Here is a 13,195-nt window from a genome sequence, read left to right on the forward strand (position 1 = left end):
CTGGTAGCGCCTCCATGCTCTGGACACTATGCTGACAGACACAGCAAACCTTCTTGCCACAGCTCGCATTGATGTGCCATCCTGGATGAGCTGCACTACCTGAGCCACTTGTGTGGGTTGTAGACTCCATCTCATGCTATCACTAGAGTGAAAGCACCGCCAGCTTTCAAAAGTGACCAAAACATCAGCCAGAAAGCATAGGAGCTGAGAAGTGGTCTGTGGTCACCACCTGCAGAACAACTCCTTTATTGGGGGTGTCTTGCTAATTGCCTATAATTTCCACCTTTTGTCTATTCCATTTGCACAACAGCATGTGAAATTGATTGTCAATCAGTGTTGCTTTCTAAGTGAACAGTTTGATTTCACAGAAGTGTGATTGACTTGGAATTACATTGTGTAGTTTAAGTGTTCCCTTTATTTTTTTTGAGCAGTGTATATACACACACACACACACACACACACACACACACACACACACACACACATATATATATATAAATGCAAACAAATATAAAACCACAGCACAGCACCAGAAGCGGGGTGCAATGTCTGCACTTACCACTCATAGGGTGGGGTGCATGTAGCTCATATATATATATATATATATATATATATATATATTTATATATATATAGTGAATTTATAATTTTGAATTGTAATTACTCCAATGACAGCTATGAATGCAGTTATGGAATACTTCCACTATAGTCTCTTGTTTCTTGAATTTTAAAATATGACAGTTTATTGGGTGATGACAGAAGTTGCTTCTTATCTTGGCAGTTAAAATTAATTAAATTTAATTTAAAATTAATATAATAGATTTTTTTTTCTTTTTAATCAATAAAAGATAATCCTGAAAGACAACTTTGCTAAATATCTGAAGGCCATGTTAAGGTGAACATTAATTATTATTAATCTTATGTGTTGGACAGGGTGATAAATTCCTGCATTATTACTAGATAACATTAGGACAACAAAACTGCAAATGTGTTCCAATAGATTAGTTAGCAATGTTAATGGAATTTTTTTTACTAAAGTAGCATTGATATTATTATTGCATATAATTTGTCCATTTTAATAAAACATGTAGCAAACACATATAGCAAGTTCTGATATAAATATATTATAACATATATAAGACAATTAGAAATCATTATATTAACTTTGATGTTGTTAACTCAAATAGTCACAGAGACTAAATGAAGCTAACTTCCAAAAGAAAGATTGAATGTAGCATCAAAGATCGCAAGGAGAAGCTGTGATGCAGTGTGATGTATTACAATTTGTTTTACTGTTATAATATACTTAGAATTGCTATTTTGTTAGTGACAAAGCAGAAGTATATTAGTTATTTGCTTAGGGCTTAGGTCAGGTCAGCTTGTAATTGGTCACAAGTAGGCTCATTCATATACATCTTTTATATAAATTGAATTTGTCTGTTTGTCTGGTTATGCATATAAACACCCCTGCACTGATTGGGAAACTAAAATAACTGACACAAGTAGAAGTGAAATGTTCTGTACCCAAAAGCCTTGGAATAGCAACTTTGGTAACACAAGGAAAACTTTAAACCCAACTTGCAATGTAAAAGTGATTATAAAGCTGAACAGAATGAAAAGCTGGGGATCAGGGATACAAATAGAGTAGTTAGTCCCAGTCTCTTATGAAAGACACTAATGCTTTCTGTGGGAGTCTGTAGACTCATTTTAAAGATAGGGTTAATTCCTCACACATCCCTACACACAACACAGCCAAGCAGGTGGATCACATAAGTGTGATTGTTTAGCTGGTGTGTTCTTGGAGGAGGAATAAGCAGACTGTCTTGTTTTGAGGGCAATGTGATTGATGCTGTGTTATAGGCCCTACACACTTGGCGATATTTTGAAAGATATGAACGATCTCGTTCATAAATGAACGAGAACTCGTTCATATCTTTCAGTGTGGAGACTTAAGCGATGAACGATGCGCGTCCCCGCGCTCGTTCATCGCTGATCTCCCGTCGGCTGTGCATGCAGGCCAATATGGACGATCTCGTCCATATTTGCCTGCACTTCAATGCAGCCGGGTGACGGGGGGAGTCAAGAAACTTCACTCCCCCCGTCACTGCCCCCCCGCCGCTGGGTTGCTCGTCGGCCGTATCGGCCGTCGGGCACCTCGGCGGCGAATCGCCGAGTGAGTAGGGCCCCTTAGTTGGCTGGTGATAAGCAAGGACAACACTGTTTCTAGCCAGTGACAGAGTTGGTGGGTTACTTTTTGCTGGTGTGATGCTGGAACCAATGATTGTGCTATCTGTAATAAACCTAACAAAATAGACCAAACTAAAGCTGGTTCAGCAAGATGTATGTATGTGTGTATATATATATATATATATATATATATATATGTACTAGGTGCTTCAACGCGCCCTATGGGCGCTCTTCACACCGTCGTAAGGGGCTACGCCCCCTTAACCCTTGCATGCCTTTCTGGGGTTCAATATTTGTATTATATGGAGTATTACCTGCATTCCTTTGTTAGTGGTTAAATATTGCACAATGAAAGGGCGTGCGATGGTGAAGGAGGCGCAGCCCCTTATGACGGTGAGAACAGCACCTGCAGGGCACGATGCACAGAATGTAGCGGGTGCGGGGGGAACTGCGGATGGGGGAGGGTGTCTGCAGATTCTGCGGGTGGAGGGGGGCGGAAGTGGGGGGGCCCAAATGAGGAAGGGTTGGGAGGTGCTGCGGGTGGGGGAGGGGCAAAGGAGTGGGTTCCTGCAGATGGGGGAGGAGCCTGGAGGCACTGCAAGTGGGGGAGGGGTGCCACGAGTAGGAGAGGGGCAGGTGCGGGGATGTTGCGGATGGGTGAAGGGTTCCGGAGGTGCTGTGGGATGGGAAGGGGCAGGGGCTCTGGGGGTGGGGTAGGGGGTCCGGAGGCACTGTGGGTGGGGGAGGGGCAGGTATGGGTGGTGCGGCAGTTGGGAAAGGGGGTCTGGAGGTGCTGCAGGTGGTGGAGGGGCAGGTGCAGGGGTGCCGTGGGTGGGGAAGGGGTGGGTGAGGGGGGGACCATGGATGGAGGAGGGTGTCTGCAGATGCTGCGGGTGGAGGGGGGCATGTGTCGTGGGAGACATATATGGAGGGTGGATGGCGGAGGGGGTCTGGAGGTGCTGTGGGTGGTGGAGGGGTGGAGGAGTGGGAGCCGTGGGTGGTGTAGGGGGTCTGGAGGCACAGCATGTGGGGGAGGGGTGGAGTGCAGCATGTGGTGGAGGGGAAGGTGTGGAGGTATAGTGCTTTGGGGAGGGGTCTGGAGGCGCTGTGGGTTCTGTACCTGCCAAAAAGGTAGTTGGAGGGTATGCAAACAGGGCCAGGACAGGGGTGACAGTGTCAGGACAGGAGTGACGGGGTCAGGACATGGGTGACGGGGCCAGGACAGGTGTGACGGGGCCAGGACAGGGGTGACGGGGCAAGGACAGGGGTGACGGGGCCAGGACAGGGGCGATGGGGCCAGGACAGAAATGACAGGGACAGGATATGGGTTTCAGGGCCAGGGTAGGGGCGGCAGGACCAGGACAGGAGTGACAGGGCCAGGATAGGGTTGACAGGGCATGCACAGGGGTGACAGGGCCAGGATTAGGGTAACAGAGCCAGCATAATGGTGACAGGGCCAGGGTAAGGGTGAAATGGCCAGGATAAGGGTGACAGGGCAAGGCCAGGGGTGACAGGGACATGACAGAACACCGGGCACGGGAGAGATTGGTATTAGGGACAAAACAGTGGTGACAGACAGATGTGTCTTAATGGAGTCACTGCTGCTGGCTGCTACTGTTCCACTCCAACCTGTTGGAATCTGCTGCTGGTGGAGACTTGGCATGGCTGACTCTCTCAGGCTGAAGTTCTGCTTCCTCTGCCCGTCCGCATCCCTCCCCCCCCCTCAGTCACACACCGCAGACCTCGCGCAGCTGCCGGGCACTGTGGTAAGGGAAGACTGGGAGTGACTGGTTAGCCCCCAGGAGAAGCTGTTGCTGGAGGGAGGAGGGGGTCATAGCATGCACGCGGCGCAGACCTTGCGGCTGCCGGGCACTGTGGTAAGGGTAGACTGGGAGTGACTGGTTAGCTCCCAGGAGATGCTGCGGATAGAGGGAGGAGGGGGTCGAAGCCTGCAAGCAGCACGGACTTCTGCAGCGCTACCCACCGGCTAAAGTGTGTGAAGGAGCTGGGTGCACCTCACGGCGGGCGGCAGCGCTGCAGCTAGCGGTGGGGTTGCCAGGGCTGGAGATAACAGAGGCAGTACGGAACCTGCACAGCGACAGGTGCCCCACAAAACTGCAGCTAAGAAGCGTGGAGTGTGCCAGAAAGTGACGCTCCTCCGCGCCAGAGAGACCCTGCTGATTTTGCTGATGTGGGGGTTCAAGCACACAGTGAGCTGGTGGCCGTCTGTCTGTATGGCATACCACCTCATGAACCCCCATACCTCCCAACTGTCCTGATTTATGCGGGACAGTCCCATTTTTGGGGGTCTGTCCCGCTGTCCCACCCGTGGGCCACAGTGTCCCGCGGTGGGGGAGGGGGCAGTTGGGAATCTTCTGTACTCGCTGTTCTGCTTAGCAGAGCAGTGGTGAATAGACACAGTGCGCATGCGCACAGCGTCTATTTAGTGGAGACAGAGGGAGAGGGGGCATCAGGGGGTACGGATTAAGGGGGGGTTCCGGCAGCAGCGCTGTATTAAGGGGGTGTGTGCCCAGGGAGTATGTACCGCAGGCCCCACTGTTTTAGGGGGCCCCCGGCTGGAGTTGCTCTGTCCCTGCTCTGAAGCTCCCCCGTCCTGCCAGCAACAGTGGCAGCATTGTGCTACAGTCAGCACACGCTGCTGCATGTTGGCAGGTCTGTGGTGTTGCAGGGAGGCAGCAGTCTCCCTACTTTCTTCTGCCTGTGCAGGTGTGTAGGGGGGGAGCAACCACCCCTCTAGATTTACCCCTAGATGAGGGGCCAAAATTCCATTAAAAAAATCCTGGAATTTGCATAAGGGGTCGTGACCACGTGGCCCACAATTAGGCCACGCCCACAAACCCACAGCAGGTACAGCAATGAGATAGGACCCCCTGTCTCAAGTGCCCTGGGCCCCCCATACTCATAATCCGCCCCTGGAGGCATGCCAGCAGCTCACAGAGCGCTGGGCATGCCCCCTCACTAACGTAAACAGGGGCCCTCTGTGAAGCCACACCCCCTTTTCGTTGGCAACACCCCTCTTCGCCGCATGTGTTTCCCTACTTCTGCCTGAAGAAAGCTGGGAGGTATGCACCCCTGTCTGCCTGAAGAAAGCTGGGAGGTATGCACCCCTGCCGGTGCCATGCCCATACCATCTGCTTCTGCTCCTAGTCTTCAATAGATTTGCCCAGATCTGTGACTCATTTGACTAACTCTGCCCAGTGTTGTGTCTCCGCCCAGCGTTAGCAAATGAGTCACAAAGTCACAGACCTGGGCTATTATATATAGTATATGTAAGAGGTGCCCCCTAGTGCATTGAATTAGCACACTCTTCTCATTTAAAGTGGAAATGGAAAACACCTATAACATAAAGAACTTCCTTGTGTTAAGTGAATACCAGTACATATATCAACTTCACTGGCTTCCCAGTATGTGTGTTTTCTATTTCCACTTTAAAAGTGCAATTTTCTTCCAAATCCATCCAGTGTAAACCCCAGAACACGCTCCCTGGGTCAAAGCTCTGCCTGGCACATTCTGCTTTGAGGTCCGACTGACCCCAAACCCCTAGGATGTCTTCTGGAATCCAATGTAACCACTCTGTTTAGTTTTCTTCCAAATATATCTAATGGAAGGCCCAGAACAGGCTCCCTGGGTCAAAGTTCTGCCCAGCACATTCCATATACATATATAATCCAAGTACAGCTTTTTGACCCCTTTTCTTTCATTTTTTAATGTAGTTAAATAAATAGTTATTTTCTTTCAAGATTGCTATGAACCTACCTATAATTTTACATTTCATCAAAGATCTGCAACAATTACAACTGTTTGTTTACAAAATCAGAATATGTTTATAACACAATTTACAGACAAGTATAAAATAATTCAATCATGAGTTAAAACTGTACTGTAAATTATATGGAAAATAAATCTGAAGTCTGGATGCTGGCAAGGAGAATACTGACTGCTGCATCCTTATGTTTCGAATCCTGACAGGGGTCGGGAAAACATGCTACTCCTTACACCCTAACCTCCTAGCCCTAACCCTACCTTACAGCAGCCTAAAACGAACCATCTCCCCTCCCCAAAGCCTAACCCTAACCCTCCCCAGTGGTGCTTAAACCAAGTTTAAGAACCTATGGTCTAACTGATGTCACTGCTTCAGAAGGACAAAATACATACTTTCTTGCAATGTCTCTTACCCATGAGTCTGCAATGTCTCTTATCCCATGAGTCTGCAGCTGCCAGGGCACAGGGCATCTTAAAAGTATTGTAGGCCGTGGGCAAAGCAATGCACTTGGGCCCCTACACACTCATTCATGGTATCCAATTAACAAAATCATAATATACCCGTCCTGTCATCCTGCACCATCTCTCCACATGCTTTCATGCAGTGAATGGCTGTCAGCACTCTCTCTAATTGGCGGATAGCTCCAGCCATCCACCAATCAGCATGCTGACAGCCATTATCTGGCTGCAGACTGGTAGGCAGGTAGAGAATGCTGCCGCATCACTGAGATTGTATGACACCACCCATTCCCGCTTCAAAACCCCTAGAATTGTTGGGCCCCCAGCAGCTATCCAGTATGCTTATACATTAAGATTTCCCTGTCCGGGCAATTCCTCTTGAACTGTTAGCATGGATAAACTTAATACTGAATTAATGAACCACTTGTAAGCCATGACATTTAGCAATTATGTACTGTATCCACTATGGTATTCATCTGTATTACCATGTTATTTATCCATATTACCACAAACCTCTAACTTGCTCCATATTTCTACCTACAGTACTCCCAACTTCCCTGTCATCACTTCATCTAGCATTACTGCACTTCATCTGTTTAGTGTGCACCATATCTGCTCCACACCTGGGACACTATGATATATTTTTTTTCATTAACACCTTTCCCTAGAATGTAAGCTCATAGGTCAGGGTACTCTACTACATGTTTCATATCTGTCTACCTCTGTCATCCTGTTTGTCAGTAGTGCCATACACATAAATGATGATTGTGGTGATAGTGATATTATATGTGTAAGTTATTAGATATAAATTCCCTTATTTATCAATGAGTGATAAATTTCACTGTAAGTGATAAATTGCACCAGCCAATCCACTCCTAACTGTCATTTTTACAAACCCAGCCTGTCACATGGAAGTTAGGAGCTGATTGGCTGGTGCAATTTATCACTCACAGTGAAATTTATCACTCATTAATAAATAATGGCATTAATCTGAAAAAGTATTGACATCATTGTCAGTAAGAATCTATTTTAGAAGATGTATTATGTGAGATATTTTGTTTATAAAATCCTTAGACTGAGAGTCTCTTTGTGCTGCAGGCAAATCCCAATGATTATATCTGAGAGGTTTTCTCCTCATACTGGGTTTGCTTTATAATGCACTGAGCACAGAAATTTCAAGACAATTGCTGTGCTCTTGTGTCATGTTTTTAGTTAACTGTGGTTAGATTGCTGGGCTCATGGATTTCACACAGAGAATTTACTTCCTGACTATGGGGCAGTCAATGCTTTAAATCCTACTGTGGATGGGCTGAAAGGATTATGGTAATGGATTAAATATGATTTGAAATATTAAATAAGAAAACTTTTAGTGATTACAATTACATCCCACAGTCATCAAATGCTAAAATTATAGACCTAATGTAATAAAATGTGTTCTGCTCATTTTTCATTTTTAGATATAAATAGATGCTCTCTGTAAAAATAAATACCTGTTCTGTGTTCCTGTGTTTAGTTACATTATTTCATGCAAAATAAATTATTTTACATATTGAAGGCAAACTTGAGTAAAGAATGCCCATGGCAAAATGGCAAATATACTGTATACACAAACATTTGCTGGTAAATTATAAGAAAAGCATATCATTTTTTTTGTCTAGGGGGAGATGTACTAATCCTTGAAAAGTGATAAAGCGGAGAGTGCTAAAGTACCAGCCAATCAGCTCCTAACTGCAATGTTACAGGCCGTGTTTGAAAAAGGACAGTTAGGAGCTGATTGGCTGGTATTTCATCACTCTGCACTTTATAACTTTTTAAGATTTAGTACACCTGGCCCTAAGGCTTCTAATCTGAATATAACAAAATCAGAAGTACAGATCTGCCATTTTTAGCAAGGATCTGTGATATCTATTATATGATCTTTTTTATACTATACAACTAATGGACTACAGCAGTGGTTCCCAAACGTTTTTTAATCATGGTGCCCTAGAGTATCAGAATTTTTTCACGGCACCCCTAAGTTTCTTTGAGAATTTTAGAAAACAATAAGTAATTTATGTTTATGTGTCATCCTTAGTTTCTTTAGTGTGTTGCGGGACAATATTTGCTTCTGTTTGTCCTCTTATTTAATAACTGGCAGCCACAAGCACTGGTTTTGTCTATTACTTTGATCAAAAATAGTTTGAATTGGTCCTGGATCACTAATCTAAGGCACCCCTGCTAGAGTCCTGAGGGACCCCAGGGTGCCTAGGCACACAGTTTGGGAACCACTGGACTACAGTTTAAGTGCATAGTAGTTTTGTGGTTAGTCCTCACTACTGTAGAAGGAAATAAACTATATATCTATTCAAAACAATAAAATAAACTTTTTTTTTTTTTATACTTTATATAGATAAATTGGAAAGGTATTTACTGTATTACTGTAACCCCTGGGGGTGGTGTAGCCTGTCTCAAGCACCTAGGAGCTATTAATAATCTCAACTGTAAACAATGGAATAGAGGAGGGAGCAGCAGCCTGTAAGACATGACTACCTTCCCCAGAAGTCACTGGGAGATAGGGAGCTAATCTATGAGTTAGAGGTTCAACTAAAAAGTTGAGAACAGATGATAATTGTTTACTTAAACCAAGCTGTATCCATACTGCTTTTTGTGTCATTCAATACAGAGAGCTAGCTAAAAGTAGTAGACTAACAATCATTTCAAGGAGAGTTTATAATATTCTGTTTTATGCTTGTGGGATCTTCTGTGGGACAGAAATAATTCAACTACTGTAAGATTTCTAATTGTTTTAAGAGAGTACTATTATTGTTGAAACCAAGATTGATTGTGTATTACTACAGTACTAAAGTGTTGAAAGAGAAAGGTAATGGGAACCACACAAGTCCAATATTTAAGCTGATAGTGACCTCTGAAAAACTGAATTATTCCTGAATTGCTTCTCAATATAGCAACCATATGTAAGTGGATAGTCAGTCCTAGTACATATGCTTGTTGCTTTCAGTGGTGCTCCCAAGAGTCAAAAAAGTTATCAACCAAAAAAAACTAACAAAGAAGTATTGGAAAGTAGACTCTTTTTTGGGAGCACTCTAATTCAGAGGTTAAAATTGTAACATATTACTGGTAAAACCATTTTTATTAGGTACATTATTAAATTGAATTTGAGGAGTGTAAATACTTAAGTGAAATAGCCTCGCGAACATATGAAAGTAAATAATTAATCATAAGTGATCACAATATCACAATCTGCGAATTGACGGAAGTTAATAGCTGTAGTACCTAGAGTAAATCATCATTGCACATTGTTTCTAATGTAGTATATGACCATCATTTATTCTGCATGTATCCATTATGGATCATTTTAGCCGCAGAGAATTTAATCATTGGTCATGTGAAATCGAGTACCTTGTGGTATCTGTATAGGTGACAGTCTGTTGGGGAGCCAATTTATTGCAGTACCAGGGTGTTCAGAGGTGGTCTCCCATCCTAATACTAACCCAGCCTTTCACTGCTTAGCTTCCAAGGTCAGAAGAGATTGGGCATCTCCAGTGAGGTACGACCGCAATTATTGAGCTCACCTTTATTAATCACCTATGTGCTTGTAGTGTAACCACTGTATATCCACATTAGTAAGTTTTGTAAACATATATAGCACAATTGCCAAAAACGTATGAGAATAAATGCAATCACCTGACTTGGTCACCAAGTGACACGTCAGCCACAAAAGAAGGGATACACAGATAAGTAAAAACCTGTTGTGCGGGAAAATTATTTAGAACCACACAACATCCATACCTAGGACTTGCTTTTTACTCATAAGGAGATCCTAGGAGACACCAATACGGCCGTATTAAATTAAACTAAATATGAGTGCTGAGTATAAATACTCCGCACAAGCTGCAAATATAGCAGTAAATTTCATGGTAGTATGTGAGCTACAATTTTCAAGGGAATAGCCCCTTGGCACTATAATGAAAAAGTACTATGACATAGTGCTTGCACCTACACCTGTAGCAAATACACAGCGCTGGTATAGGAAAAAAGGAAGAGGGTTTATGCTTGGTGCTAGTCTGCGGGTCACTGCTTGTAGCTTAAAGAAGCTTATGTTGCTGTTTCTACAGATAACACTTGTTGAAATGTTGACTTCAGAGCAGTGACTAATACCAATCTGAAAATTAAATCGTATAGTGATTTCACAAATAGGGCTAGCTGATATCCCAAATTGCTGTATTATCTTGCTATTAATAATCATAGCATTGTGAATATATCCCGGCACTTGTGCTCCTCTAATTGTTTGAGATAGAAACTAATAAATCCTTCTGCTGTTACTGATTGAGAAAATGAGTATAGTACATGCTCCTGAACGTGTTTGAAGAGAAACAATGTAGCTGGTATTATAAACACTGTGTTCCAATCTGTTTGTATACAATGTTGCTAAACATAAACACAGTACTCTGATAGGTACTGATAACCCAGAGTTATTTGCTTAGGGGTTAATTATGTAGTGATAAAAAGAAACAGATGAGTCCTTCTACTGTTTCTGATCAGGAAAATATGTACAGTACATGCTCCTGAACGTTATTGAGAGAAGTGAAATGACTGAATTTGTAAGCACTATGTCTCAATTGTTCCAACCGTTTGTATCTAACCATACACACAATACTCTGACAAGTGCAGGTAGCCCAGAGTTGTGTGCTGGCAGGTTAAATAAATGGTATGTTTGAGAGTGGTGCGGGGTACATACGATACCAAAGCCAGTATTGGTGTTGACGCTGAAAGTCCCGCTTCCCACCATGCTGGAGCTCCGAGAATTGCAGTGGCGTGAAGTCATAGTCCCGCGGTGAATGAAGAGTAGCTTTGCGGCCGATGCCTGATGCCTCCTAAGGTTTCCGGCTGGTGCAGTCACGTGTGTACATCACGTGATCGTGATTCCTGACGTACGTTTCGCATAATGAGCTTGATCACAGGTCATAGAGTGATTACTGAGAGTTTGAGTTTATAAAGAGCAATGGGGGTAATTCCAAGTTGATCGCAGCAGGAATTCTGTTAGCAATTGGGCAAAACCATGTGCACTGCAGGGGAGGCAGATATAACATGTGCAGAGAGAGTTAGATTTGGGTTGAAAACGGCTCTCATTCATTTTACTGACCTATGTTGGATTATTACATTCAAAGGAACTTTGATACAAAGTGACTGTCTATGGGAAACATTTATTATACGGGTTCTACAAGCAGCTACACTTGATCTATTTTTTTGACTTTGTAAATTAAGTCATTTAGCTATAGAGCTAGTTTTTACACCTCTGTGCACAGAATATGCTTAAGTCCACCTCCTTTTATTTGAAAGTATATATACTTGTTATCTTAGATGTTTAAACTACTAAGACCGGTCTTGTTTTATGATTTGTGATTATTCATATATTATTAAATATTTTTAATTCAATAGGAGTCTGTTATTTTTGTCAGCCATATCATATAAATTTATAATATAGCGCAAAAGTTTCTAACAATTGGAGTTTTGGGAAGTGAGAGCTAGTTTGGTGTAGGAGTGTGTTTGTTGCTGTACTTTTCCGACTTCTTCCTGAAGTCCACTATCATCTCAACAGTTTTGATGGGGTTGAGCTCAAGGTTGCTGTGGCTGCACCACTGGGCCAATCAGTCTACTTCCTGTCTATAGGCCGATTCATATCTATCCTTGATGAGGCCGATGACAGTGGTGTTGTCTGTGAATTTGATGGACTTTACTGATTGCGCCTCTGAGGTGCAGTAATTTTGTACAGGGAGAAGATCAGGGGTGCAAGGACATAGCCCTGAGAGGCCCCTGTACTAATGGAGTTGGCCATCGGTGTTTGGGGCATCGTAGAGGTGATTGCTTGGGTCACAGGGGACTTCTTTTGCAAACCTGCAATAAAAGTGTTTCAGTTCGTCTGCTAGGTCTTGGTGCATGGTGGTGGACTTCGATGTTTTCTTGCAGTTGGTTATGTATTGCATTCCTTTCCATACAGATAAGGTCACTGGTAGAGAGATTGTTTGTCAGCTAGTCCGAGAACTGATTTTTTGCTAGCCTGATTTCTTTAGTCAGAGAGTTCCTAGTTTGGTTGTGTAGTGCTCTGTCACTGCTGCTATGGGCCTCCTCTTTGGACTGATGAAGCTGCCTGAGCTGGGCACTGAACCAGGACTTGTTGTTGTAAATGCAGTAAGTATTGGTAGGTACACACCTGTTCTCACAGTAGCTGATGTAGGATGGGACAGTGTTTGTCAGGTCATTCAGGTTGGTTGCCGAGGCTTCGAATACCCCCAATTCTGTGCATTTAAAGCAGGCCTGGGGCTTCTTCTTAGCCTTGTTGGTCCATTTCTTAACAGTCTTGATGACAGGCTTAACCGCTCTCAGTTTCTGTGTATAGGTAGGGAGTAGGTGGATGAGGCAGTGGTCAGATAGGCCAAGTGCAGCACGTGGGATAGACCGGAAGGCAGACTTGAGGGTAGTGTAGCAGTGGTCAAGGGTGCGCCCTTCCCTAGTGGCATACATGACTTGTTTGTATTTTGGTAACTCCTTGCTTAGGTTAGTTCTGTTGGAGTCACCCAGCACTACAAGCAGATAGTCTGGGTGTTTTTGTTCTATGTTGGATATGCATATGGCCTTGTGGTGCAGGGCTTCATTCATGCAGGTAAGGGGGGGGGATGTATACTCCCACAAGTATAATTGAGGCAAATTCCTGTGGGAGAGTAGAAGGGGTTGCAGTTGATACTTAGCATCTTCAGGTGAGGGCTACA

At 43.9% G+C, this 13,195-nt stretch overlaps 1 pseudogene; it reads right to left on the reverse strand.

Moving 5' to 3' along the window:
- Positions 1 to 9,869: 9,869 nt before the first annotated feature.
- LOC135052055 (5S ribosomal RNA) lies at positions 9,870 to 9,989 on the reverse strand (annotated as a pseudogene).
- Between the last annotated feature and the right edge of the window lie 3,206 nt (positions 9,990 to 13,195).

Source organism: Pseudophryne corroboree, chromosome 2 (genome assembly GCF_028390025.1).
Source record: "Pseudophryne corroboree isolate aPseCor3 chromosome 2, aPseCor3.hap2, whole genome shotgun sequence".
NCBI classification, from domain to species: domain Eukaryota; kingdom Metazoa; phylum Chordata; class Amphibia; order Anura; family Myobatrachidae; genus Pseudophryne; species Pseudophryne corroboree.